Source organism: Pseudophryne corroboree, chromosome 6 (assembly GCF_028390025.1).
Source record: "Pseudophryne corroboree isolate aPseCor3 chromosome 6, aPseCor3.hap2, whole genome shotgun sequence".
NCBI lineage: Eukaryota > Metazoa > Chordata > Amphibia > Anura > Myobatrachidae > Pseudophryne > Pseudophryne corroboree.
The window spans coordinates 837,231,923-837,252,652 of record NC_086449.1 but is presented as its reverse complement, the minus strand read 5'-3'; the positions used below and the strand labels follow the sequence as shown (position 1 = coordinate 837,252,652).

The 20,730-nt window shown below is 49.7% G+C and overlaps 1 protein-coding gene across 1 annotated transcript in view; it reads left to right on the top strand.

Annotated features, from left to right (window-relative positions):
* Positions 1–2,196: 2,196 nt before the first annotated feature.
* LOC134933869 (solute carrier organic anion transporter family member 1A2-like) overlaps positions 2,197–20,730 on the top strand; it is a 181,359-nt gene continuing 162,825 nt past the window's right edge. Inside the window, exon 1 of the mRNA XM_063929404.1 lies at positions 2,197–2,284. The gene's annotated coding sequence lies outside the window, so the exon portion shown is untranslated. The remainder of the gene's footprint in view (positions 2,285–20,730) is intronic.

The following is a 20,730-nucleotide window of genomic DNA, read 5'->3' as shown; positions in this document are numbered from 1 at the left end:
CAGGGTCAAGGAGGGAACACAGCGATCAGCTAACCGGGGTCACAGAGGGAACACAGCGATCAGATGACTGGGGTCACACAGGGAACACAGCGATCAGATGACCGGGGTCACAGAGGGAACACAGCGATCAGCTAACCAGGGTCACAGAGGGAACACAGCGATCAGATGACTGGGGTCACACAGGGAACACAGCGATCAGATGACCGGGGTCACACAGGGAACACAGCGATCAGATGACTGGGGTCACACAGGGAACACAGCGATCAGATGACCGGGGTCACAGAGGGAACACAGCGATCAGCTAACCAGGGTCACAGAGGGAACACAGCGATCAGATGACTGGGGTCACACAGGGAACACAGCGATCAGATGACTGGGGTCACACAGGGAACACAGCGATCAGATGACCGGGGTCACAGAGGGAACACAGCGATCAGCTAACCAGGGTCACACAGGGAACACAGCGATCAGATGACTGGGGTCACACAGGGAACACAGCGATCAGATGACCGGGGTCACAGAGGGAACACAGCGATCAGCTAACCAGGGTCACAGAGGGAACACAGCGATCAGATGACTGGGGTCACACAGGGAACACAGCGATCAGATGACTGGGGTCACACAGGGAGCACAGCGATCAGATGACCGGGGTCACAGAGGGAACACAGCGATCAGCTAACCAGGGTCACAGAGGGAACACAGCGATCAGATGACTGGGGTCACAGAGGGAACACAGCAATCAGCTGACTGGGGTCACCGAGGGAACACAGCGATCAGCTAACCAGGGTCACAGAGGGAACACAGCGATCAGATGACCGGGGTCACAGAGGGAACACAGCAATCAGCTAACCAGGGTCACAGAGGGAACACAGCGATCAGATGACAGGGGTCACACAGGGAACACAGCGATCAGATGACTGGGGTCACACAGGGAACACAGCGATCAGATGACTGGGGTCACAGAGGGAACACAGCAATCAGCTGACTGGGGTCACCGAGGGAACACAGCGATCAGCTAACCAGGGTCACAGAGGGAACACAGCGATCAGATGACCGGGGTCACAGAGGGAACACAGCGATCAGCTAACCAGGGTCACAGAGGGAACACAGCGATCAGATGACAGGGGTCACACAGGGAACACAGCGATCAGATGACTGGGGTCACACAGGGAACACAGCGATCAGATGACCGGGGTCACAGAGGGAACACAGCGATCAGATGACTGGGGTCACACAGGGAACACAGCGATCAGATGACCGGCGTCACAGAGGGAACACAGCGATCAGCTAACCAGGGTCACAGAGGGAACACAGCGATCAGATGACTGGGGTCACACAGGGAACACAGCGATCAGATGACTGGGGTCACACAGGGAACACAGCGATCAGATGACCGGGGTCACACAGGGAACACAGCGATCAGCTAACCAGGGTCACAGAGGGAACACAGCGATCAGATGACTGGGGTCACACAGGGAACACAGCGATCAGATGACCGGGGTCACAGAGGGAACACAGCGATCAGATGACCGGGGTCACACAGGGAACACAGCGATCAGCTAACCAGGGTCACAGAGGGAACACAGCGATCAGATGACTGGGGTCACAGAGGGGACACAGCAATCAGATGACCGGGGTCACAGAGGGTACACAGCGATCAGCTGACTGGGGTCACAGAGGGAACACAGCAATCAGCTGACTGGGGTCACAGAGGGAACACAGCGATCAGATGACTGGGGTCACACAGGGACTCACGGATCATGTGAGGTAGTTGTTAGCGGGGGATAGGCAGGGGTATCCGGGGGTGCATGCGTAGACACACTTTAAGGGAATGTTTTGCAAAAACTACCCTAAACAAAGTATTTGGAGGGGGTTTGCAGGGACCGAGCTTTCTCACAAACGCTGTCCCTGAGTGCCGTATTTAATACATTCTTGCGAGTTGGCTGTGCCCCAATTTATAAAACATAATGTTTGGCAGTGTCCCCAAGCCTACAGGAGAGGATGGTGTAACAGAGATACCCCTATACCAGCACCCGGCAGACAAGCAGGGTTACAGGCACGAGCTAAATAAGCACATGATTCCCCCATTGCACGTGGTCCCTGCCAGGCATGGGATTATATAAGGTAATAACCTCTCTACAGCATCAGCTGTTTGGCAACTGCAATTAATATAAAGTCCGTGATTTCTCCTATTTTCAAGTTAATTATCAAAAGCCAGGTCAGAGTCCACCCCGCTCGTTATCCACACTCTCACCTGGGACCCTGGACTCCGGCGGCTTCCACTGTAAGTAGCAGATTACACCAGATTGTTTTCCGTTTGTGAATTAAGTGTTATAAATGGAGAAAAATAATACGATTTATTTATTATTAATTTATTTACATTTTCCTGTATAGCGCAGCATATTCCGCTGTGCATTACAATTGGAGACAACAATGATGATAATAACAGACAGACATAGAGGCAGGAGGACCCTGCTCGCAATGGAAATAGGAATTGATACACAAGGATAGGTGCTAGCTATTGCTTTTTTATTATTATCACAACCGTTGTGGGGATTACTGTATATAAAGGAGTCTGATTGGGGGTGTAGAATGTGTTAGAAAGTGGGAGTATGTGTGTACTTACAGTATGTCACCCCAGCTACAATGAGGGTTAAGTATTACGTACTCATCAGCAATAATGTCTCCTAGGTTGCAGTGATTGTGATGAGGTGTAATTAGTGAGCAAGCCACTAGAGGGCAGTGTGAGAGGATACAATGGGTGACTGGGGCTAATTCAGACCTGATCGTAGCCGTGCAAGCTACGATCAGCCACCCTGACATGCAGGGGGACGCCCAGCACAGGACTAGTCCATCGCGCATGTCTGGCCCTCCTCCCGCCACACAGGTGCGATAGCATTGCACTGCGGCGATGCTATTGCACTCAGCGAGTAAGTCCCTACCTGCGCAGGCAACTTTTCGCCGCATGCCGGGTCGCAGCGGCTGCGTGTGACATCAGGCAGCAGCCGCGGACCGTTGCCCGGACTGTGCCCTCAAAACGGTGGCCGAATGCCGCAGGCCCACTCCCTCCCACCCAGAGAACCCCTCTGCCTGTCAATCAGGCAGAGGCGATCGCTGGGCTGAGATGCTGATCGCATCTCTGGCATGCACATGCGCACTGCGGCGCATGCGCAGTTCAGGCCTGATCGCCCACTGTGCGAAAACGCAGAGTACCGATCAGGTCTGAATTAGCCCCATTGTTACACACTGTAATTGTAGATCGCAGGGGGGGACTTTAGTGACATGGGAGTCAGTTTTGTTCACTCGCTGCACTGTGATCTACCGTCCTCTGTAAGGTGACCTGTGACACATTAGAGAACCCACAGATCATACAGGACACCGGCTGCGCTGTGATCTACCGTCCTCTGTAAGATGACCTGTGACACAGTAACCCTGGGAGAACCCACAGATCATACAGGACACTGGCTGCGCTGTGATCTACCGTCCTCTGTAAGGTGACCTGTGACACAGTAACCCTGGGAGAACCCACAGATCATACAGGACACCGGCTGCGCTGTGATCTACCGTCCTCTGTAAGGTGACCTGTGACACAGTAACCCTGGGAGAACCCACAGATCATACAGGACACTGGCTGCGCTGTGATCTACCGTCCTCTGTAAGGTGACCTGTGACACAGTAACCCTGGGAGAACCCACAGATCATACAGGACACTGGCTGCGCTGTGATCTACCGTCCTCTGTAAGGTGACCTGTGACACAGTAACCCTGGGAGAACCCACAGATCACACAGGACACTGGCTGCGCTGTGATCTACCGTCCTCTGTAAGGTGACCTGTGACACAGTAACCCTGGGAGAACCCACAGATCATACAGGACACTGGCTGCGCTGTGATCTACCGTCCTCTGTAAGGTGACCTGTGACACAGTAACCCTGGGAGAACCCACAGATCACACAGGACACTGGCTGCGCTGTGATCTACCGTCCTCTGTAAGGTGACCTGTGACACAGTAACCCTGGGAGAACCCACAGATCACACAGGACACTGGCTGCGCTGTGATCTACCGTCCTCTGTAAGGTGACCTGTGACACAGTAACCCTGGGAGAACCCACAGATCACACAGGACACTGGCTGCGCTGTGATCTACCGTCCTCTGTAAGGTGACCTGTGACACAGTAACCCTGGGAGAACCCACAGATCATACAGGACACTGGCTGCGCTGTGATCTACCGTCCTCTGTAAGGTGACCTGTGACACAGTAACCCTGGGAGAACCCACAGATCATACAGGACACCGGCTGCGCTGTGATCTACCGTCCTCTGTAAGGTGACCTGTGACACAGTAACCCTGGGAGAACCCACAGATCATACAGGACACTGGCTGCGCTGTGATCTACCGTCCTCTGTAAGGTGACCTGTGACACAGTAACCCTGGGAGAACCCACAGATCATACAGGACACTGGCTGCGCTGTGATCTACCGTCCTCTGTAAGGTGACCTGTGACACATTATCCCTGGGAGAACCCACAGATCACACAGGACACTGGCTGCGCTGTGATCTACCGTCCTCTGTAAGGTGACCTGTGACACAGTAACCCTGGGAGAACCCACAGATCATACAGGACACCGGCTGCGCTGTGATCTACCGTCCTCTGTAAGGTGACCTGTGACACAGTAACCCTGGGAGAACCCACAGATCATACAGGACACCGGCTGCGCTGTGATCTACCGTCCTCTGTAAGGTGACCTGTGACACATTAGAGAGCCCACAGATCGCACAGGACACTGGCTGCAGGTCGCACTTATTGTGCAGGATTCCGGTTGGGGTGAAGCACATTGTGCTTGTCTCATGCTGAGCACGTTATAGGGACTGATTCTGAGGTACAGTAGGAGAAAAAGTAAAAAACCTGCAACTTTGCACCTGGAAACAAACCATGCTGCACTGTGAGGGGGGCAAATACAATTATCATCAGGGGCGTAACTAGGTGTGTGCGGAGGGGGCACCGCACAAAGCGCTGAAGGGTAGGGGGGCACTTGTCAATTATCTGTTTCAATTACTTTAAGTTGTAGCTGTCCCTCTTTTTGAAGCCCAGCATCTTCTGTCCGCCCCTGTCTCCTTGTCAAGGTGAAACAATCAATCAAAACTACATACCTATTATAGAAGACAGAACAGGACCCATCACCCTCGTGCAGCGGCTGGAAGTCTGACATCAGCAGGGGTCGGGGGAAGTGACACAGTCGGACCACCAGCCGCCGCATGAGGGTGATGGGTCCTGTTCTATCCACCATAAAAGGTATGACTTTTAGATTGATTGTGTCACCTTGACAAAGGGGCGTCTCAGCCCCGATACGTTGGACACTTTGATGTGAATACACTATGCTTTTTCAAACCTCTGAGTGCCGCTGCATGTGTGTGCCAATATATATATATATATATATATATATATATATATATATATATATATATAGAAAAAGCAGATAAGATCAGAGCGACCACCGGTGGTAAAAGCAATTTAAAACTAGAGATAAAAATTTGAAAGCAAAAACGGGATTTATTTAAAACGAACGTAATCAGTTAAAAAATATATATACACTTTTAGACACACATGGCAACATATATATAAAAAAAATGCGTATTTTTCTAAAAAAGAATTTTTTCGTTTAAAAATAAACCATAAAAATACTCAGAAAAATGACACATAAAAGAACACAAATGTGTGCTAAAAACAGGTCCTCATAGTCATAGTATGTGCACCATGCGAGGCATTAATGTATCTAGAATTAGTTAAAAAAGAGAGGTGGTGAATAGAGTAAACAGCTTATCTTGAGGGTTTTCAGTAATGGCAGGAATCACCCTGGGTGAAGACATATTTTTCAAACCAGCACCGGGCTCCACTAGCCAGGGAGATAATGCCACAGCCGGGGGACACTTTTATATTGGTCCCTGCGGCCGTCCCATTACCCCCCCAACTAGTCACCCCTGGCCGGGGTACACTGGAGGAGTGAGGACCCCTTAAATCAAGGGGTCCCCCCCCCCCAGCCACCCAAGGGCCAGGGGTGAAGCCCGAGGCTGTCCCCCCCCATCCAATGGGCTGCGGATGGGGGGGCTGATAGCCTTTCAATAGTAATATTGTTCTTTACAGGTGGCCTACAGGTCCCAGCAAGCCTGCCCCAGCATGCTGGCACTTGGAGAACCACAAGTGCCAGCATGCCCAGACATAATTGGCCCGCTGGCACCTGTAAAGAAAATATTGAAAAAAAAACACAACACATTCTTTAAAAAATCCTTTATTAAACTGGGTCTTCACCTGGGGGCGGCGGCCTTTAAGCTCTTTTGCATGGCCGCCGCCTTCCCAGGGCTTCCGGCGTCTTCACCTGGGGGGGCGCCACTTCCCCAGGGCTTCTGGGGTCTTGCACCGGCGTCTTCACCTGGTGGGCGGCGGCTGCTAAGCTCTTTTGCATAGCCGCCGCCCATCCAGGACTTCCACGACGTCTTCACCTGGGAGGCGGCGGCCTTTAAGCTCTTTTGCATGGCCGCCGCCTTCCCAGGACTTCCAGCATCTTCACCTGGTGGGCGGCGGCTGCTAAGCTCTTTTGCATAGCCGCCGCCCATCCAGTACTTCCACGGCGTCTTCAGGATTCAGAAGCTCTTCTCCGCTCCTCCTCCGCCGTCGGACTGAAAGCCGCTGCCTCGCGCTGACTTATATAAGTCAGCGGGAGGGGGCGGGGCGATGACGCGGCGAGCCGTGATTGGCTCGCGGCGGCCATCTTGAATTTCAAAAATGACGCTGAGGCGCCATTTTTGAAACTGGTACCGCTCCGCTGCCAAACTCTGCAAGATAAAGATAAAGGTAAATTTCCCCCGCCCGCTGCCGCAACCCGCCGCCGCCCGCACCGCCGCCCACACCACCACCGCAACCCACTGCCGCCCACACCGCAACCCGACGCCGCCTGCACCGCCGCCGCAACCCGCCGTCGCCCACACCGCCACCGCAACCCGCCGCCGCCCGCACCGCCGCCACAACCCGCCGCCGCCCGCACCACCGCCGCCTGCAAAATCGCTATCGCTGGGAAAAATCGCTGGCCTCTTAAAGTATAGCGATTTTGACTAACTTTAGCAGCGACATAGCCAAAATTGACTTGCCTGCACTGACTATTTTTCCCAGCGATAGCGACCTAGCGGGGACGCGCATCGCTATCGCTGCCTGTATACACACGGAGCGATCTGCACTAACTTTCTGAGCGATTTTGACTATATAGTCAAAATCGCTCAGTTATATCGCTCCGTGTGTATGCACCTTTAGTTTCTGAGTGCTCAAGTGCGGGTCTGTTTTTTTTCGAATCGTTGAAAAAAGCAGCAAAAAAATAGACCTGCTTTTTCCAGTCGAGTTTGGATAACCATGCACGGATCAGTGAGATCTGTGCATGGTTATCTATGGGAAAGGGTCTGTTTAGTGTAAAATCAGTAAAAAAAAATTGCGTGGGGTCCCCCCTCCTAAGCAAAACCAGCCTCGGGCTCTTTGAGCCGATCCTGGTTGAAAAAATATGGGGGAAAAAATGACAGGGGTTCCCCCATATTTAATCAACCAGCACCGGGCTCTGCGCCTGGTCCTGGTTCCAAAAATACGGGGGAAAAACAGCGTAGGGGTCCCCCGTATTTCTGAAACCAGCACTGGGCTCCACTAGCTGGGGAGATAATGCCACAGCCGGGGGACACTTTGATATCGGTCCCTGCGGCCGTACCATTAAAACCCCAACTAGTCACCCCTGGCCAGGGTACCCTGGAGGAGTGGGGACCCCTTCAATCAAGGGGTCCCCCTCCTCCAGCCACCCAAGGGCCAGGGGTGAAGCCCGAGGCTGTCCCCCCCATCCAAGGGCGGCGGATGGGGGGCTGATAGCCTTGTTTAAAAATTGTGAATATTGTTTTTAGTAGCAGTACTACAAGTCCCAGCAAGCCTCCCCCGCAAGCTGGTACTTGGAGAACCACAAGTACCAGCATGAGGTGGAAAACCGGGCCCGCTGGCACCTGTAGTACTACTACTAAAAAAATACCCCAATAAAAACAGGAGACACACACCTTGAAAGTATAAGTTTATTACATACATCCACACCTCCAAACATACATACTTACCTATGTTCACACGAGGGTCGGTCCTCTTCTCCATGTAGAATCCATGGGGTACCTGTGGAAAAAATTATACTCACATAATCCAGTGTAGATCGGTCCTCTTCTGTTCTCTGTATAATCCACGTACTTGTCAAAAAAATAAAATGCAAACCCGACCACGCACTGAAAGGGGTCCCATGTTTACACATGGGACCCCTTTCCCCGACTGCCAGGACCCCCCCTGACTCCTGTCAAAGAGGGTCCCTTCAGCCAATCAGGGAGCGCCACGTCGTGGCACCCTCCTGATTGGCTGTGTGCTCCTGTAGTGTCTGTCAGGCAGCACACGGCAGTGATACAATGTAGCGCCTATGCGCTCCATTGTAACCAATGGTGGGAACTTTGTGGTCAGCGGTTGACCGAAAGTAACCTCACCGCTGACCACAAAGTTCCCACCATTGGTTACAATGGAGCGCATAGGCGCTACATTGTATCACTGCCGTGTGCTGCCTGACAGACACTACAGGAGCACACAGCCAATCAGGAGGGTGCCACGACGTGGCGCTCCCTGATTGGCTGAAGGGACCCTCTATGACAGGAGTCAGGGGGGGTCCTGGCAGTCGGGGAAAGGGGTCCCATGTGTAAACATGGGACCCCTTTCAGTGCGTGGTCGGGTTTGCATTTTATTTTTTTGACAAGTACGTGGATTATACAGAGAACAGAAGAGGACCGATCTACACTGGATTATGTGAGTATAATTTTTTCAACAGGTACCCCATGGATTCTACATGGAGAAGAGGACCGACCCTCGTGTGAACATAGGTAAGTATGTATGTTTGGAGGTGTGGATGTATGTAATAAACTTATACTTTCAAGGTGTGTGTCTCCTGTTTTTATTGGGGTATTTTTTTAGTAGTACTACAGGTGCCAGCGGGCCCGGTTTTCCACCGCATGCTGGTACTTGTGGTTCTCCAAGTACCAGCTTGCGGGGGAGGCTTGCTGGGACTTGTAGTACTGCTACTAAAAACATTATTCACAATTTTTCAACAAGGCTATCAGCCCCCCATCCGCCGCCCTTGGATGGGGGGGGGGACAGCCTCGGACTTCACCCCTGGCCCTTGGGTGGCTGGAGGGGGGGGACCCCTTGATTGAAGGGGTCCCCACTCCTCCAGGGTACCCCGGCCAGGGGTGACTAGTTGGGGTTTTAATGGTACGGCCGCAGGGACCGATATCAAAGTGTCCCCCGGCTGTGGCATTATCTCCCCAGCTAGTGGAGCCCGGTGCTGGTTTCAGAAATACGGGGGACCCCTACGCTGTTTGTCCCCCGTATTTTTGGAACCAGGACCAGGCGCAGAGCCCGGTGCTGGTTGATTAAATATGGGGGATCCCCTATCATTTTCCCCCCCATATTTTTTCAACCAGGATCGGCTCAAAGAGCCCGAGGCTGGTTGTGCTTAGGAGGGGGGACCCCACGCAATTTTTTTCAAGATTTTAAAGACTTTAATGAACTTTTTAAGGTACACAATGAAGCCCAGCACGGATCTCACAGATCCGGCCGGGATTCCTTGTGTTTTTTCAGGCAGTGTTTTACTCATCACTCCCGAAAAACACTGCCTGATATTACGAATCACATCGACATCGGAAAAAACGATTGTGCAAAACTCGGCAGCTTAGTGAATGACCGTATCAGGATTCAAAAAGTTGCAGTAAAATGCACCCGATACCATTCGAGTTCAAACACCCTTCAAAATGGACAAAACACGAATATTAGTAAATAAACCCCCCTGAGAGAGTACAAGAAAAGCAAAAGTAGTGCAAAAAGCGAGTAGGAGGTATATGTTATGCTTGTGAGGAGGGCAGTTTAGGGAGAACCCAATGCATTTCACCCATAGGACTTCATCAAGGGGTAATGGTGAGCTGGGACAGGGATCTTACTTATACCCTTAGCAATTAGGTGACTGAGTATGACCTCACTTCCTCTTAGGGAGATGTGCAGAAAATGCATGCTTAAACATTTCTATTAATCCAGTGTGGATGTAAAGGGACTCAATGTGAAGAACATTTATTAATTATAGTTAGAAAACAAGTAGTTTTAAACATGTGTTTCTGTATTTCATGGAAACTCGGTACTTTCAGTTGTAACCTTTAAAAATGTGTTTGTTCAGTAGGTCATTGCTCCTGTTGCCAGCAAGTGGCCAGGCGACAGGTTGCAGGTCTGGGGTTACGTCAGGAGACATTTGGAATCTGTACTTATTGTGCTTATTGGAATGTTGTGCTGCTGTTTAAAGACTGCCTGTAAAACCTTACCTGCAAACATAGGCGTGCGCAGCACATTTTATTAGGGGGTGCACCATCGGAGGGGTGTGTCTAGCACCACCTTTTGGGCGTGTCTAGCACCATCTATTGACGGTCAACGCAATATAAAATATCCACCCTTGTACCAATCCTAATAAAGCAGATACATTGTCAGATGTTGTGGTGTGCACCAAACAAACACCCCTGATGGCACTCACTGCAATTACACTGCTCCTCCTCAGCCTGGTCTGGCTCCCCCTCTCTTTCCCCTGCAAGCTGCAGCAGCTTACTTACAAGTCAGTCACTCACTGACACTGACAGTCGCAGACTAGTACTGCTGCTGCTGGAAAAACGAGTGATGTGTCAATGCTGCTGCCGGCCGCCTGCCTGTATTGAATTTGTCTTCCTAAGAGGAACGCTGGCTGCATGCTGCTCCTCATCAGTGGCTGGCGTTGGCACAGCATAGAAGGAGAGAGGTGGGCATGTGGCGGGTGTGGCAGGTGGGCTTGCGAGCATGTTTTTGTACATGTAGGTGGAGCTGGGAGTTTGAAAGCCGGTGGCAGTGGCATCCTTGATTAACCCAGGCGTCCGGTCAGTAATGCAGTCCTGACAGGGTGCAGCGCAGAGGGGACAGTAATCTGCTTGCTCGGCGATCATTGTATCAGCCATGTGAGATCGGGGTGCCAGACATTAGGGGGTGCCTGTGCGCACCAGGCACCCCCCCTGCGCACACCTATGCCTGCAAATCCAGCATGTATTGTGTAACTTTCCTGAGGTGGAAACAAAGTGAGCTGGAGTGTACATTTGGCACCTGAACAGGGACGACAATTACTGGATGGTATCCACAGCAAAACCTGAAACTTTTAACAAGAAGAAGAGCATGGACATTCTGTGCGATGATCCAAGATCTCCCCTCAGGTCCACATCCTCTCCAGTTAATGAGGTACTGAAAACGTCCATAGCAGATTCGGGAGTCCAGGATCTTTTCAATCTCTAATTCGACACCACATTGAGTGTGCACCTTAGGACCAGAAGGAGGTTGAGACTGAAACCGATTCAGGATCAGAGGCTTGAGTAGGGAGACATGGAAGGAGTTTGGAATGCGGAGATAAGGAGGAAGTTTGAGATGAAAGGCGACAGGGTTGATTACCTGCTGAATGGTGAATGGACTAATGTAACGGGGTGCAAATTTCATAGATGGTACTAAGGCGAAGGTTTCATGTGGAGAGCCACGCTCTATCACCCGCTTGAAGATGAGGAACAGCTTTTCTCTTCCGATCCGCAAATAGTTTGTACCGCTTTGAAGACTTTTTAATGCAGAATGGACTGATTTCCTAATTGAAGAAAAGTCGATATGGACTGGAATTTTGGGACTCATGGATGTTGACCAAAAATGGTAAAGAAGGGTATTGAATCCGAAGAGGAATGATAAGTATTTCTGTAAGAGAATTTGGCCCAGGGGAGCAAGTCGTCCCAATTATCTTGAGAGGAGGAAAGAAACATGCAGAGGAATGTCTCTAAATCTTGGTTGATAAAGCTGATTATCTTACAGGACAGAAAAAGCATTAACTTTGACATATATTTGTGCAGGCCGCTGCGACCGCTAAGCCTGTGTGTGTAACCCCTAACAGATACGTACACATTGCATAAGCACGCCGTCACGCTGTAAGCACGGAGTAGCTACACGTGAGGCGGAATACACTTTATAACCCCTAGCAGGAAAGGAACATGACACCAATTGTATTTAAATATGTTGGGGTCCGACCCACCAACAGTTATTTACTAACAGGGGATTACAATAATAATACAATCACAATAAGAGATACAGGCTACAATCAATGATACATACATTTGTTCGCAAGTGCCACCCGGTCCTGGTCCTCGGTCAATCAAGATAGATGACTTTCAGAGAATGTGTGGCCAGCCAGGCAGCTTGCCTTTTTATACATTTGTTCAGTTCATGATACAATAGACACTGTATGCTATTCTTCCATTGGTTCAGGGGTGGGACATATCCTGTGCACTGGGGATCATTGGTCAGCTCAAGCGGTGGGCGATGACTAAGTCTTGAGATGTGATTTCTGTTGTTTGCATCTAAGTTCCCGCTCCATGACCAGTTAAACCCATCACATTAATCATACATAAATCTGGTATTATTAATATCTTATTGTTGCTATATGTGACAATATTCTCAGACCCACCAGATTACTGCTTTATGTGACCCTGAACAATATGATCCCACACATATGATTATCCATTTCCATCCTCAAGATATATATATATATATATATATATATATATATATATATATATATATATATATATATATATATATATATATACACACACACACATATACACATACATACACTCACATATATTCCTGCTATTACAATTTGTTAGGAAGTATATATATATATATATATATATATATATATTTATTTATATATCAAAAGAAGGAGAATGCTCTCATAGTGCAAATCAATTTAATTCACAAACCACATATATGCACAGGATAGGTCAAATGAATAGCAGTGGACTTGTACCTTGATAGCCCACTCTGGGCTGTGTATCACATGAAAAGTAAAACCACAAGGCAAAAGCTGCAGCCCGCTGCACCTGGATCTGGGACCACGCACCGCACCAGCTTCAGCGACCGATCCGTCAGGACACCTGTACCGGGTGAAGTCGGGGATGACAGCTTATGTGGAACAAGAAGCGCCTGGTAAGCTCCACCTCAATGCATTTTGTAATCACTTCAGGAGTGACGAAGTGATTACGAAATGCATTGAGGAAGATTTCGTTGATGAAGTGCTGGAACACTGCTGGTGCATTACTGAGACCGAATGGCACTGCCAAATACTCGTAATGCCCATTGTGAGTGTTAAATGCGGTCTTCCATTCATCGCCAGCTCGAATACGAATTAAATTATATGCCCATCTTAGATCCAGGCTCCTTTAACCCGATTGAAAAGTTCAGTAATTAGGGGTAGCGGGTAACGATTCTTGACTGTAATATCATTTAACCCCCTGTAATCGATACAGAGTCCTCCATCCTTTTTAATAAAGAAGAAAATTGCTTCTGCAGGCAAAGACGAGGGATGTATGAATGCTCTCTCAAGGTTCTCCTTGATATACTCAGACATGGCAGCTGTTTTGGGAATGGACAAAGGATTGTTATGAAGCACCTGTATTCTGTAAGCAGACACCAGGTGGTTGGTGCGACCCAGAACAGAGGCGTGTAGTCTAACACACAGGGGGGTGTTCACCAGGGAACCCCACAAGGGGATTTGGGCTTCACTGCCCCTGATGTGCAGGTCGCGGCCCCCTGCCTGGGTCACCTGGTATCTGCACAGGAGTCCACAAGGTATAAGCAGAATAATTTACCTGGAGAAATGCAGCTGGTAAGGCAGGGGTTAATTGGAGAGTGACTGACAGCAGGGGTTAATTGCAGAGGTTTGATGAGAGCTGAGCTGGGACACAGAGGGAAACTTACACTTGCAGGCTGTAAGTTCTGGATAGCAGAGCTGGAATTTGGCAGGATTCACAGGAGTTTGTTTGGAGTCTGGATACAGAATTGCAGGTACTGAATGGAGATGAACATGCAGAAAGGTCTGTGTGATTAGACTGGCTGGAATGGTGCACGGATATCTTGAAGCAGGGATCCCAAAGAAGAAGAAGGACACACTGGATATATCATTGTAGTAGATACAGGTCCAAGATGAACTGGATGCAGGACTAGCAGGAACACTGGGACCAGTTACCAGGACACAGGATACTGGGAACTTGCACAGCGTGCAATGGCCACGTGCTGAGATCACAGAAACAGACTCTAAGGAGTCCAGACTAGAACCTGACTCTCTCTGATACTGAACTCTATCACTGTCACCGTGGTATGCGGATACTCCCTAGCTAAAGGGAGACAGACCAATCACATGATCGTCAGGCTGAAGTTGCAGGTAATGAGGTCCAGGTGATCAGTTGCTAGGGAACGAGAAAAACAAAAAGGGAGCAGCCGGATCCAGGTGCTAATCACTGCAGAAATCAGAACTGACAGATTTGCAGCTGCTGCACACATAACAAGGATAAGTTTTTCCTCTGGGTGGAGATTTGCCAGGTGTAAGGTCAATGGGGCAGTCCCATTCTCTATGCGTTGATAATTTTTCAGCTCCCTTACTAAACACATCAGCAAATGGATGTTATTGCTCAGGGAGATCATCAGGAATAGGTCCAATTGAGGATTATGCTGCTGGAGCCAAGGAAGCCTGAGAGCGAGAGGATGAGTTGCTCTGGAGATAACTAAGAATAATAGAGCCTCGGAATGTAACAAGCCTACCTGGAGGGTTAAATTGCAAGTCTCTTGGAGACTAGTCCGATGAGGTATAGGACTACCGTCTACTGCCATGAGAGTAATGGCTTGAGAAAGCTTCCTAGTAGGTATCTGATGTTTGCACACTAGGTCAGGCGAAATGAAATTTTTCTGCAGCGCCAGAATCCAGAATCTAGAAGAGCAGGAAAAGTTTCAGAACCAGTGGGAAGCTGAAGAGAAACAGAGATAATGGAATCCATCTTGGTCAGAGTTTTTTACACTTCCTAGCTTCGACCCTCCTCCGGAGACTAGGAATGCCCGTTTCCCGGATGCCTGGAACAGGTTGTCAGTTGGTGGTCACTTTCTCCACAGTACATACAGGGATTCATCTGATGACGACATTGTTTCTCTTGCATACAATTTAGAGCGATTTATCTGCATAGGCTCAACAGAAGAAGGAAGGCGAGGAGGTGGACGCAGCTTAACTCGGACGAGATTAAATTTTTCATGAATCCTCTCTCTCAGGCAAAGATCGATTTTATTACATAAAGACATAACATCTTTGAGAGTAGAAGGCATATCTCTAGAGGATAGCTCATCTTTAAGTTTTTCAGAGAGACCATGCCAGAAAGCCACTGTCAAGGCTTCCTCGTTCCATCGGAGTTCAGATGCCAGAGTTTGAAAGTCAATTATATACTGTCTGACTGTTCTAGAGCCTTGGCGGATTCTCATGTTATCATTGGATGCGGACGTTGAGCATCCAGGCTCGTCGAAGATTCCGCAAAAAGACTGTAGGAACCTTGAGTAGTCACGGAGAATGGGATCTGATCGCTCCCACAGAGAAGATGCCCACTCAAGGGCTTTTCCGGACAGGAGAGAAACGATGAATGCCACCTTAGACTTAGAGGAGGGAACATTTTCAGGTAGAAGCGTGAAATGCACATCACAGAGATTTAGAAATCACCTACAGAGCTTGGGATTTCCATTGAATTTCTCTGGCGTAGGGAGGCGGATAGCCTTGGAAGATGCAGAAGGACCTTGGTAAACTTCACGGGCAGTAGATTAAGACAAGGGTATAGCCAAAGATGCTTGAAGCCTGTCTTGCCATGCATTGAGGTCCTGTAAGCCTTTTACCATCTGTCGCTGCATTCTAGACCCTCCAGGCATGCCACTATAGCTTGCAACACGCCGGCACTTAAACCAGCACTGCCTGCCAGATCCATTGGGTCAGTGCTTACTGTCATGCCTGTTGGTACTTGTGGAACCGGACGAGGTCTAGTAGCTAGTTGGCTGGTGTCCAAGGACAGAATAGTGCAGCCTTGATATACAGTATGACCTGCTCATATACTGTAGATGTGGCAGTTTTGGCTAAAGTCTATGGCTGGCCACAGGTGTTTGTATAACTACAAGGAAATAGAACACTGGGGATACCAGTGCATTGATAGTTGAATTACACTTGTGGTAGAAACTGATAGCTGGAAGCTGGGATTGAACCAGCAGTTCAGGATAGCTGGAAGCTGGGATTGAACCAGCAGTTCAGGATATCTGGATAGCAGAAGCTGGGATTGAACCAGCACTACAGGATAGCTGGAAGCTGGGATTGAACCAGCAGTACATGATATCTGGATAGCCAGAAGCTTGGATTGAACCAGCAGTACAGGATAACTGGATAGCTGGAAGCTGGGATTGAACCAGCAGTACAGGATAACTGGAAGCTTGGATTGAACCAGCAGTACAGGATATCTGGATAGCCAGAAGCTGGGATTGAACCAGCAGTACAGGATAGCTGGAAGCTGGGATTGAACCAGCAGTACTGGATAGCTGGATAGGCAGATGTTGGGATTGAACCAGCAGTACAGGGATAGCTGGATAGCAGAAGCTGGGATTGAACCAGCACTACAGGATAGCTGGAAGCTGGGACTGAACCAGCAGTACAGGATATCTGGATAGCCAGAAGCTTGGATTGAACCAGCAGTACAGGATAACTGGATAGCTGGGATTGAACCAGCAGTACAGGATAGCTGGAAGCTTGGATTGATCCAGCAGTACAGGATATCTGGAGAGCCAGAAGCTGGGATTGAACCAGCAGTACAGGATAACTGGATAGCTGGAAGCTGGGATTGAACCAGCAGTACAGGATAGCTGGAAGCTGGGCTTGAACCAGCAGTACTGGATAGCTGGAAGCTGGGATTGAACCAGCAGTACAGGATAGCTGGAAGCTGGGATTGAACCAGCAGTACTGGATAGCTGGAAACTGGGATTGAACCAGCAGTACAGGATAGCTGGAAGCTGGGATTGAACCAGCAGTACTGGATAGCTGGATAGTTGGAAGCTGGGATTGAACCAGCAGTACAGGATAGCTGGAAGCTGGGATTGAACCAGCAGTACTGGATAGCTGGATAGTTGGAAGCTGGGATTGAACCAGCAGTACAGGATAGCTGGAAGCTGGGATTGAACCAGCAGTACTGGATAGCTGGATAGTTGGAAGCTGGGATTGAACCAGCAGTACAGTATAGCTGGAAGCTGGGATTGAACCAGCAGTACTGGATAGCTGGAAGCTGGGATTGAACCAGCATTACAGGATAGCTGGAAGCTGGGATTGAACCAGCAGTACTGGATAGCTGGATAGTTGGAAGCTGGGATTGAACCAGCATTACAGGATAGCTGGAAGCTGGGATTGAACCAGCAGTACTGGATAGCTGGATAGTTGGAAGCTGGGATTGAACCAGCAGTACAGGATAACTGGAAGCTGGGATTGAACCAGCAGTACTGGATAGCTGGATAGTTGGAAGCTGGGATTGAACCAGCAGTACAGGATAGCTGGAAGCTGGGAATGAACCAGCAGTACTGGATAGCTGGAAGCTGGGATTGAACCAGCAGTACTGGATAGCTGGAAGCTGGGATTGAACCAGCAGTACTGGATAGCTGGAAGCTGGGATTGAACCAGCAGTTCAGGATATCTGGATAGCAGAAGCTGGGATTGAACCAGCAGTGCTGGATAGCTGGAAACTGGGATTGAACCAGCAGTACAGGATAGTTGGAAGCTGGGATTTAACCAGCAGTACTGGATAGCTGGAAGCTGGGATTGAACCAGCAGTACAGGAGATTGAACCAGCAGTACTGGATAGCTGGTAGCTGGGATTGAACCAGCAGTACTGGATAGCTGAATAGCTGGAAGCTGGGATTGAACCAGCAGTACTGGATAGCTGGAAGCTGGGATTGAACCAGCAGTTCAGGATATCTGGATAGCAGAAACTGGGATTGAACCAGCAGTGCTGGATAGCTGGAAGCTGGGATTGAACCAGCAGTACAGGATAGCTGGAAGCTGGGATTGAACCAGCAGTACTGGATAGCTGGGTAGCTGGTCTTGAACCAGCAGTACTGGATAGCTGGAAGCTTGGATTGAACCAGCAGTACAGGATAGCTGGAAGCTGGGATTGAACCAGCAGTGCTGGATAGTTGGAAGCTGGGATTGAACCAGCAGTACAGTATAGCTGGAAGCTGGGATTGAACCAGCAGTACAGTATAGCTGGAAGCTGGGATTGAACCAGCAGTACAGGATAGCTGGAAGCTGGGATTGAACCAGCAGTACTGGATAGCTGGATAATTGGAAGCTGGGATTGAACCAGCAGTACAGGATAGCTGGAAGCTGGGATTGAACAAGCAGTACTGGATAGCTGGATAGTTGGAAGCTGGGATTGAACCAGCAGTACAGTATAGCTGGAAGCTGGGATTGAACCAGCAGTACTGGATAGCTGGAAGCTGGGATTGAACCAGCATTACAGGATAGCTGGAAGCTGGGATTGAACCAGCAGTACTGGATAGCTGGATAGTTGGAAGCTGGGATTGAACCAGCATTACAGGATAGTTGGAAGCTGGGATTGAACCAGCAGTACAGGATAACTGGAAGCTGGGATTGAACCAGCAGTACTGGATAGCTGGAAGCTGGGATTGAACCAGCAGTACTGGATAGCTGGAAGCTGGGATTGAACCAGCAGTACTGGATAGCTGGAAGCTGGGATTGAACCAGCAGTTCAGGATATCTGGATAGCAGAAGCTGGGATTGAACCAGCAGTGCTGGATAGCTGGAAGCTGGGATTGAACCAGCAGTACAGGATAGCTGGAAGCTGGGATTGAACCAGCAGTACTGGATAGCTGGAAGCTGGGATTGAACCAGCAGTACTGGATAGCTGGAAGCTGGGATTGAACCAGCAGTACTGGATAGCTGGAAGCTGGGATTGAACCAGCAGTACAGGATAGCTGGAAGCTGGGATTGAATCAGCAGTTCAGGATATCTGGATAGCAGAAGCTGGGATTGAACCAGCAGTGCTGGATAGCTGGAAGCTGGGATTGAACCAGCAGTACAGGATAGCTGGAAGCTGGGATTGAACCAGCAGTACTGGATAGCTGGAAGCTGGGATTGAACCAGCAGTGCTGGATAGCTGGAAGCTGGGATTGAACCAGCAGTACAGGATAGCTGGAAGCTGAGATTGAACCAGCAGTACTGGATAGCTGGAAGCTGAGATTGAACCAGCAGTACTGGATAGCTGGAAGCTGGGATTGAACCAGCAGTACTGGATAGCTGAATAGCTGGAAGCTGGGATTGAACCAGCAGTACTGGATAGCTGAATAGCTGGAAGCTGGGATTGAACCAGCAGTACTGGATAGCTGGAAGCTGTGATTGAACCAGCAGTTCAGGATATCTGGATAGCAGAAGCTGGGATTGAACCAGCAGTTCAGGATATCTGGATAGCAGAAGCTGGGATTGAACCAGCAGTTCAGGATATCTGGATAGCAGAAGCTGGGATTGAACCAGCAGTTCAGGATATCTGGATAGCAGAAGCTGGGATTGAACCAGCAGTTCAGGATATCTGGATAGCAGAAGCTGGGATTGAACCAGCAGTGCTGGATAGCTGGAAGCTGGGATTGAACCAGCAGTACAGGATAGCTGGAAGCTGGGATTGAACCAGCAGTACAGGATAGCTGGAAGCTGGGATTGAACCAGCAGTACTGGATAGCTGGAAGCTGGGATTGAACCAGCAGTACAGGATAGCTGGAAGCTGGGATTGAACCAGCAGTACTGGATAGCTGGAAGCTGGGATTGAACCAGCAGTACAGGATAGCTGGAAGCTGGGATTGAACCAGCAGTTCTGGGTAGCTGGAAGCTGGGATTGAACCAGCAGTACAGGATAGCTGGAAGCTGGGATTGAACCAGCAGTACAGGATAGCTGGATAGCTGGAAGCTGGGATTGAACCAGCAGTACAGGATAGCTGGAAACTGGGATTGAACCAGCAGTACAGTATAGCTGGAAGCTGGGATTGAACCAGCAGTACTGGATAGCTGGAAGCTGGGATTGAACCAGCAGTACTGGATAGCTGGAAGCTGGGATTGAACCAGCAGTACTGGATAGCTGGAAGCTGCGATTGAACCAGCAGTACAGGATAGCTGGAAGCTGGGATTGAACCAGTAGTACTGGATAGCTGGAAGCTGGGATTGAACCAGCAGTACAGGATATCTGGAAGCTGGGATTGAACCAGCAGTACTGGATAGCTGGAAGCTGGGATTGAACCAGCAGTACTGGATAGCTGGATAGCTGGAAGCTGGGATTGAACCAGCAGTACTGGATAGCTGGAAGCTGGGATTGAACCAGCAGTGCAAGTTTGCAGATATCCTGGAGGGTGGTCTTCAATTTGTCGGCTGTCGGGGTCCCGGCGCACAGTATACCAGTGCCGGATTCCCGACAGTCGGTATACCGACACCGTTTCTCCCTCCTGTCCATGACTCCCCTGGAGGGAGAATAGGCTAATTTGCGCTCGCCACGCTGTTGGTATGCCAGCGGTCGGGAAAAAAGGGGAAGCGCCAATTCTCTTTCTGGTACACTGTCACCCCAGCATGTCACTGCTCTGATCCACTGGTGTCACCCCAGCATGTCACTGCTCTGATCCACTGGTGTCACCCCAGCATGCCGCTGCTCTGATCCACTGGTGTCACCCCAGCATGCCGCTGCTCTGATCCACTGGTGTC